The sequence below is a fragment of the Rissa tridactyla genome, chromosome 1, assembly GCF_028500815.1.
Source record: "Rissa tridactyla isolate bRisTri1 chromosome 1, bRisTri1.patW.cur.20221130, whole genome shotgun sequence".
NCBI classification, from domain to species: domain Eukaryota; kingdom Metazoa; phylum Chordata; class Aves; order Charadriiformes; family Laridae; genus Rissa; species Rissa tridactyla.
In genome coordinates, this window is record NC_071466.1 from 35,876,455 (window position 1) to 35,885,366 (window position 8,912).

General features: G+C 42.5%; 1 long non-coding RNA gene across 2 annotated transcripts; it reads right to left on the reverse strand.

Annotated features, from left to right (window-relative positions):
• Positions 1 to 401: 401 nt before the first annotated feature.
• On the reverse strand, positions 402 to 5,719 carry LOC128917348 (uncharacterized). Of its 2 annotated transcripts, XR_008469259.1 has the most exons (4): positions 5,329 to 5,719; positions 3,709 to 3,816; positions 2,451 to 2,586; positions 402 to 1,781 (listed from the first exon to the last, which is right to left on the reverse strand). It is a non-coding gene; the product is annotated as an uncharacterized LOC128917348 (long non-coding RNA). The 2 variants fall into 2 exon arrangements; XR_008469258.1 differs by having other exon boundaries at positions 402 to 2,586.
• Between the last annotated feature and the right edge of the window lie 3,193 nt (positions 5,720 to 8,912).

Sequence of the window (8,912 nt, forward strand, 5' to 3'; positions counted from 1 at the left end):
CAAAAATGAAATGGATACTGGAGGTGAATATCCAAACTAGAGTGTCACCTAGGAAAAAATAATGACTTTTACAGAGCTCCACTTGGGATCAGTGGATGCAATGGGTGTGCTTCCCCATGTACACAATCAACACATCTCTCCATGGATGTGTTAATGTCCTCTTAAACTGAAAGAGGGGAGATTTAGATTAGATATCAGGAAGAAATTCTTTACTGTGAGGGTGGTGAGGCACTGGAACAGGTTGCCCAGGGAAGTTGTGGCTGCCCCATCCCTGGAGGCGTTCAAGGCCAGGCTGGATGGGGCTTTGAGCAACCTGGTCTAGTGGGAGGTGTCCCTGCCCATGGCAGGGGGTTGGAACTAGATGATCTTTAAGGTCCCTTCCAACCTGAACCATTCTATGATTCCATGATGTGATGTGTTTGAACATACACTTACACAGCTCTCGTGCCTTACACCGGATCTGATGCATGCTTGTGCAACCGCTGCCTCTAACTGTGCACAGTGTAAAGATGAGGAAGGGAAAAACCAGATCACTGACTCCAGTGGTACTTTTGAATACTTTCTTACCCGCTCTCTGCGCCACATACCAGAAACGTTTTAGGAATGCTTTTCCCTTGCCATACATAACGGTAAGGTATTCCTTACACATCTGCTGGCTCAGTATCCGGACTCATCCATTTCTCTGCCACATTAAAATATAACATCACTTGGATCTTGAACACACAAATCCAGATGCTGTATCCAATCATCTTTGATGCTGCTGCTGAAGCTGTCAGCAAGATGGTAATTTACTTGATTTTAAGTGTGCAAAATGTTAGAAGCTGTTCGTGCCTGCCTTGGTGTCAAAGCAGATGGGGCCTCTCGCTTCCTATGAACTGTACGTGGACCGCCTCATCACATGCACGTCAACCACTCCAGTGCATATTGCTAGGGTTTGCTAGTGCTGGTTAACCAAAGCTAATTTCACAAAATTCTTTGTGTGTCACCACAATCAAGCACATCACAGACGCACACCATGTGTAGCAGAACCGCCACCCACATGGAGAGCTCCCATCACATATGATGGGTCAAACAGGGCTTCCCAGTAGGTCAATGCAAAGCAGAGAGGTGCCAGGTGTTGTGCAGATAACTAGCGCTGAGAGGCAGGTCCTTCCTCGAGTGGTGGAAGCCGAGTTTCCTGTTCTTGTTTCAAGGGTCATTACTCTGTTGTAAGCAAAGAGTCTTCAGAGCAGAGAACAAAACCCAAGACTTCCCATCTCTTTCCTTGACATGGTACATATTTTATGGCACATTTCAAAGACTTTCAAAAGCTGGGCTTGGGTCCCCTTGAGCTAAACACAAAAAGATCAAGGGGATGCTTCCCATTTTGTTTTGAAAGACATCCACACCTGCCAAAATGTTTTGTGCAGCATCCTCAGAATATATCCAGCAGTGAAGACCCCTGGTATCACAAAACACCTAATCTGTACTCAGAGTTTGTCCAGGAACTTACAGCCTTATAGCTGGATTTTTAAGAGGATTTTCCCTTCCCTCACAGGGGACGGAGCAGAGAGGAGGTCTCGAATCACTTGCAGAGGGGGCAGCTTGACAGCAGACGCAAGGTCATTCGTGGGGGAAAGAGGGCAAGGTTAGAGGCCACCCATTGCACTTTTCACTGATGAGCTGGCGCTGGCCTATGAAGCTCTGCCAGGTGTAGGTGATTCTGTTTGCACCTGGATGCAGTGTCTCCGGCAGCAGAGACCTTCAGTGCTGGAAACCGCCCATGTACAGCCTCCTTGTGCCTGTTGCAGAGAAGGGAAGTAACAGAGTGGAGGTTTCTAGGATCAGAGCCTGACTTGTCTCAATACCATTCAACGTGTCCATATGGTAGGTACAGACCTTCACTCACATTTAAACTAGCAGTAGCTTGGTGGGATTTTTAATGTACTGCATTGGAATTTTCAGTGTATTGCACTACAATGTCCTTCCTACCCATCCATCTTATCTAGGAGGGAAGAGCTCTCCTTTTGAGTGTGATATAACCTGGTCTTTCCCAACTCCTATTGATTACATTTTTGTCTTCCTTCAAACATTCTCACATTAGCTGATGCCTGTTCTCTTTCAGTTAAGTAACCACGGGCCCTGTTGTTAGTCTGGTGATCTGAGAATACAAAAATACATACTGGCCAAGGGTAAGTTGCAATATTTTGCCACCAAGAGTTTTATGATACTTTTCCAGAGAGTATTTCCAGAGAGTAACTAGGTCTCCCACACCCCTTATAAATACCTATTCTTTATATGCCTAAAGCTGTCTTAACACATACGCACAACTCCACTACCTTGCAAGATAGTGTACCTAGAAACCACAACACACAAGGTAATTAGAAGTTTACAACACTAATTTCAGCCTGTTTCTAACCTGAGACTGTCTATAGTACTTCGGTCTCTGAACATAAAAGATCCTTCTTTACCTTTGTCTTCAGCTTGTCAAGTACAGTAAGTGTTTGAATTCAGAAAGTCACCTCCTTTTCCCCTCATGCTCTGCTTCTCTGGATTCCTAAATCTTGCAAATGAAAAGCTACAGTTTTCTTCTTCGTCTGAACAGTTCTGTAGGAAAGGACAAGGAGGTTAAAATTCACAAGATAACCATTTCATACCTGAAGCCTTGAAAAAAACTGCAGCACAGGGCTCAGGGGCCAGGGGAAAGAAGGCTCTGGAGAATGATATTTCCTAAAGATTCATCTTAGCAGTTGTAATTAACTTCCTCAATACCCTTTTGGATAAAAGTTATCAGATAAGAGATCAAGAGAGAGAACATGATTTAGCTCCAGCAAGTCTCGATTTACAATCTGTCTTCCCTGATCTGAGTTCATTTTGTGCAACTCCTGTGTCATGTTCTTCTCTTGCAGAGGTGGAAGAAAGAGTTTAAGTCACAACAGATAAGTGTAGATCCTCTGGAGGCCAAAATGAAATGTCTCTTAATAGCGTCTTTATGGCACTCCCAGGATATCACCATATCCTACAGGGCTATTATGAGGGGAATTTCATCTGCTTTACTCGAAAAAGCTTTGGTGACATTCCGGAAAAAATGCATAATGCAGCAATTTAAAATAGCTAAAATATTTGGTTCAAATTTCCTGGATTTCAGCCCTGCCTAAGAAAAGAGTGTGTAGGGAGGGAGGTGCAGAAGGGAAAGGAGAGAATTAGAAATAACCCTCTCTCCCTTTCTCCTTTTGCTCTCTTTTCCCACCACGCTCCGACGTTCAAAATCAACCTGAGGATCGAGGGGGAGGATGCTGCTGTTGAGGAGCGCTCTCTGCCAGGCTTCTCTGTGGAGAGGTCTGATTTTCATGAGCACAAACAGGAGACCTCTGCCTGATCGTGTTTCCAGGCCTGGATTATTAATGGTTGTATTTCCAGCCCTTTAATTGCTTCCTCTTCTGGTGATGTCTTTTTTTGTCTTCCTTCAGCTAATACACGCTCGGTACGTATTAAGTAATGAAAATGCACAATCAAGGCACACATGCCTTGCAACTGCTGTTTATAGTCAAGGATTTAAAACTAGTAACAAGGGAGGTTAATGTTATTCTTAGGAGATAACGCTTGTTGCCATGGTGAAGACGTCTTCTGTCACTCACTGTTGGGAAGATGGCGCCTGTGCTATGAATGCTTGACGGTATTTTTGCTTTCGAGATTAGCAATAGTAATTATTCCAACGCAGATACTAACCCGCCTGTTTCTGTGCAGATTCTCATATAGATGCTTTGTATCTAAATGGGCTCCTCTCTGCCTTTTCGGTGGGCTCGAGGTGCCGGTATCGATAGGGCTTTTCAATGCCTGAAGAAACAACAGAAAATAGCAATAGATTGTGTCTGAAGATAACAATAGTCTTGTAAAAAAATAAAGTGTCAGGCAATTTGATGTATGTTACCGTTTGCATCATATTGCAGAGATCCTTCAGCTTTTTTAAATATATAAACTTTCATTAGGCCTGATCTGATGCTCACAACCTCATGATCTGCGCTTCCTACTAAAATTTATTCAGGCAATAATCCACAAGAAATTGGTTGTTTTCAGCAGTTTATGACTTGTTATTTAACATTTAACAGAATGGCAGTTTATTTTGGTAACAACCAATACTGAGAGGTTTATTGCCATTGTAAACCATAATCAACCGTTTGTATCATTACTAGCTTTTCAAGATATAAAAATGGCCAGCTGCATTGGAAAATTGTTTAGCAGCTATAAACATTTGCATTGAAGATTAGGTATGGAGTTATTTCACCTTAAAGGTTGAAAGTATTTAGAGAAACCACTCACTTTCAGTGTAAATTATTCAGCAGATTGGTAAAACCCAGTCCCGGAAAGACAACACCAAAACAATTCCCAGTAATTTTTCCAATTATGGTCCTGAAAAAGGAATCTGTAGGAGATGGACAATACAGAAGATTGCACTTTCTTTATCGCAGCATCAGGCCAGCAACTAAAGCTCGTTGCCTTTATAGATGTTGCAACTGTTTTGCTGAATAATTTATTGTACTGTACTCACAAATAGCTTAATCATCAGGGTTTCCCATTTCTCTCTTAGCATCAGGCAACTGGCCACAGATTTCATAATTCACATGTTTAGAAAAATTCCAAACGCTTCCATTTTGATTGGAATAGGTTTCCAATGAGAGCACATTTTTTATATCAGTACATCAGTTCTTCATCTTAATCCATTATAGTGGGCCAAATCTAAGTGAGAAATTCACAGTGAATAACTCAAGTGTACAAATTAGTTTCTATTTTTGCTCTCAAAAATACATCTACAAGCTGACTGCCATTTCATTTCTTCTACCTATTTCGCTAATATTTTAGTTGCACAAGTAGTAACTGCAGAATATTTAAGCTGAGTCTAATCACAGTAGCTCTGCTATTGCCACTGTCTCAGTGGATATATACGTTTGCACAGTTCATGCAAATGTTCACTTACAAATAAAAAAATAAAAATGTTTCCTCTTAACACTTCTGCCTGGCTGCAAAGTTCATTTTTCCAAACTGTTTGTGCCAGTAAAATTTTCACTGAGAAAAGCCACTGCAGAGAGAAGAAAAATGGATTAAAAACATCCATTTAAACCTTTGTGCAGGTAAGAGGAGGCATGTTTGGTTTTTTTTTAATTTATGTTTAGTAGCGTTCATTCACCTCCTCAATGCTGATTGGAATCTCTGGCAGAAAGCTTTAACTCATTTCTTCCTCCAGTCTTCAAACATTATGAAGCAAATTAATCCCTCCCATAACTCCAGTGAATTTGAGGACGTTATAGCAGAGATGACTTTGGCACTATATTTCTCATTTAAAGTGCTTACCTGCTCATGCACACTTTTTATACAGTCAAGGGTGATGGTTGCTGGTTTTCATTATTCACATTCAAATGATGTAAAATACGGGAGACACCGCGGCTTTAATTCTCAGATAGTTTTTGTAGGGTTTGCCTTCCGTAACTTGGCATGGGTTGTTAGGATTCCCAGATATATGCAACTGTTGCCACACTGTTTCACTGGAAACAGAAGTTTTCTGAACCTCCACAAAGGTGCCCAGCAGGCTGAGGAAGAGAAGGAAACTGAGGAGACATCCTCCTTGGAAGCATGGTCCACCACGTGGATGCCTTTTGAAGGGAGAAGAGAATTTCTCTTTTAAAAAAAAAATAAAAAAAATCAAAAGAACAACAAACTCTTATTTTTGCCTCCCTCACAAGCCTAGAGATAACACATGACATGAAAGAAATTGAAACAAAGTCCTCAGGAAAAAAAAAAATCCAACGCCAAATCTACCACCTAGTCATATTCAACCTGTCTTTCACGTTGTTAAAAATTCTCGTCAGCCCAGGGCATCGGTAGCAGAACGGCAGCAATGAGGATCAGGCAATCCTGCCTGCCAGTCAGAGGCATTAGCAATTTGCTGGTTGCAGAAAAAACTAAAAAAAAAAGGGGAGCATTTCATAAAGCAACAACAGCAAGGCAGCCTTCTTTCCACTCGGCTGCATCAGTAGAGCTATAGGCTACCAGGTCGCAGAGCTGAAGAGCGTTTAGGCCTGTTCTTCACCAGCGCAAGCGGGGATACACAAAAGCAGGCACGAAAGTTGACGGGAAAAAGCTGCATTCTTCAGTTTACCTTTCCTGGCTAAAGTAAAAGTAGATACTTGCATTCAGAACCATTACCAGCCTCTGCTGGATTGATACGGTGGAGGAAAATGTGAATCAGAGGGTGGCTTTTCCAGGCGTGGATGAGTTATTTAATCAAAATGGTGCCTTTGTCATTTGTGAAGTCTTTTTCTCCTCCGTATTTTTATGAAACACTGAGTCATTCAAAAATTTGAAAGCATTTATGTTCACATCATTTTTTTACTGAATTTCAGGGAATATTGTAAACTAATGGTGTTGCTTTCTCCCCTTTTTTCTTCTTTGGTCCAGAATCACATGGGCTAGCCAGTGGCATCATTAGTAGCTCTTGAGTCATTGTGTTTTCAACTTTTAAATTGGGCTTTAAAAGACTACATTTGCACATGTATTAAAGGCTTCAACTTGTATCAGAAGGCTCATTTTCAGGGCTGTAAAGTCATTTGGTTACGAGGTCAGCATCCTCGCCCGGGGACATCCCAAAACCACGAGCCCACCAGGCAGCAAGGACACCTCAGCACTCTGCTTTTTCTGTTTCTTGTCATCCATGGACCAGCTTTTGAAATAAGACTTTCACAATATATAACCAAATTATGTGCCCTCCCCACCTCCACTCTCAATCCAACAAAACGCATGTGTTTTTTTCAGCTAAGCTTCAAGTCAACCTGAATAAACAGGTCAGCTTTCCCAAGCACTGGCTGCTCAGTAGCTAATGCTGAAGTGGCATAAGCTAATTTATATTCTGTAGGGTCACTTAAACTCTCGAGTGTTAAGCTAAAGTGTCAGCCAGGTCCCAATGGGGCAAGTCTCTGCAGCTCTCGGAGCACTTTTTCTTAGGAGGAGAGTTTCGTCCCTCATTAGAATTCGTTTCGTATTATGGATTCCTTCCTTCTTTCCTCCCAGAAGTGGAAGGACTAATTAGGAATAGTTATCACTGCTGACATTCAAAGCGTTATGAGAATTGCAGCCCACTGAAACAAAAAGGGAATTCATATCTGTTGTAGGAGATCCTGACAATTCAGGCGTCGTTAGATTCCAGTAGGGTCACCTTTAAAGCTTTCCTCAGCTTCAGCTCCATCAGCCTGGCTTTCATTACAAACCAGCGAGACTGGAGTACAACTGAAGCTGCCTGGACCTCTGGGTTGTTGTTTGGAGTTTTGGGGTTTTTTGGGGGATGTGGGGGTGGGGGGAAGATGAGTACAAAAAGTCCAGGCAAGCTCCTGTGTTTCAGAGTCTAACCCCTCACGCTGTTCTCACTTCTGCTGACGCATTAACTTCTGCAGAGGTTCTTCATTTGCTTGGCTTGCATGGCTTTTGTAAGGTGCTATCTCTAGGTTTTTTTCACTTCAAAATTTCCGCTGAGCATAAATAGGCAAGCACCCATTGCTCTGGTGGGAGAGTCGAGGCAGGGGGGAGGTTATATACACCAGCCAAACCTGAAGCAGAGGGAGGACGCCAGTTTGGGACTGCCACCAGCAGATCTAAGATGTGCCACTGCCAAAGGCAGCTCCTCTCCAGCACCCGTGGGTACCCTTGTGCATTCACGTCAGTGCAAGCCGGAGACCACGTAGTTAAGGTGGTTCATTGAAATCGGAGCCCCATCACAAGCGCCAATGCACGGGAGAGCCACGCACAAGCCAAGGGGGCCTTCAGTAGCTACCTGCTATTACTCTGGAATCAGCAGGTCACGCTGCTGCAACCCGTGTCCCCAGAAAATCTGACAGAGACTCTGACATTTTCATTCTGCCTTCAGACTCTGAGAGAGCCAAGAGTTCAGCTTCACAACTTTTAAGCCATATCCCTTTGAGGGAGAGGGTGTTGCTGAGGGGAAAAAGAAAACCCTTTCCTATTTAATTCTCAGCAGCTGGTAATCTAATCAGTTTGCTAACCAGCTTTACATATGCAACTTCAGTGCTTAGCAGTAGATAGATTCACAAGTGCGAAGAAAGGGAAAAAAAAACCAACAAAAAACCAAACCTAAAATAAATCACATTTAGAGATTCCAGGCAGATTCCAGTATCAAAATGGAAACAGGGATAAAGTGTCCAGAAGCTAAGGAGAAAAAAAGAATCCCTCTGAGTGTTGCTGAAAAAGATTGGTAAAGTCTACAGAAGTCTTCGTTATAGTGTAATCCTTCCTTCCGTCCCCCCAAACATTTTTAAGTTATCTTCTCTCTTCATGATTGCCTTTATGTTGTCATTGACATTGTGTTGCAGTAAGTCAGCCTCTAATATTAGATGCAATTATGATACGTGGCATTGAAATCCTGCTTAAAGTAAGATTCCACTTGAAGGAGTCACCTTAGATCTATGCCTTTGTAAGGCTGTTTATTGCTTTTGTGATTGCGCTACCAAGTAGTCTTTGCATACAAGTACCAAGGTGCTACCAGCCAGATCCAAAATAGATAAAAGGAGCCAAACATTTGAGTAACTTGAATTCCGATGTCTGCAGTCAGATTTGTACTCTAGAAACCCCTCCGCAGCTGCTGCCTCACCTCAGTTTTGAAGCTGTATTTTTGCTTGATTTAACCCCTGTTTTGTTTGTGCACGTTGGTGGAATTGAGTCAATTAGCACTAACTGCCCCTATGCCCAACAGACAGCAAGAAACTAGGAAATTAGATGGGTTGTGGACGCTGCTGAAGCCAAAGTGATTCTGGAGGCACCACTGGACGTGCCGACACCTACACTGCGAAGTCCAGTGGAAATTAAGAGTTTAAGACACTTTGTGGATATATCTCAGTATTCTCAGTTAACAATTTTTTTTCCCTGCCTTA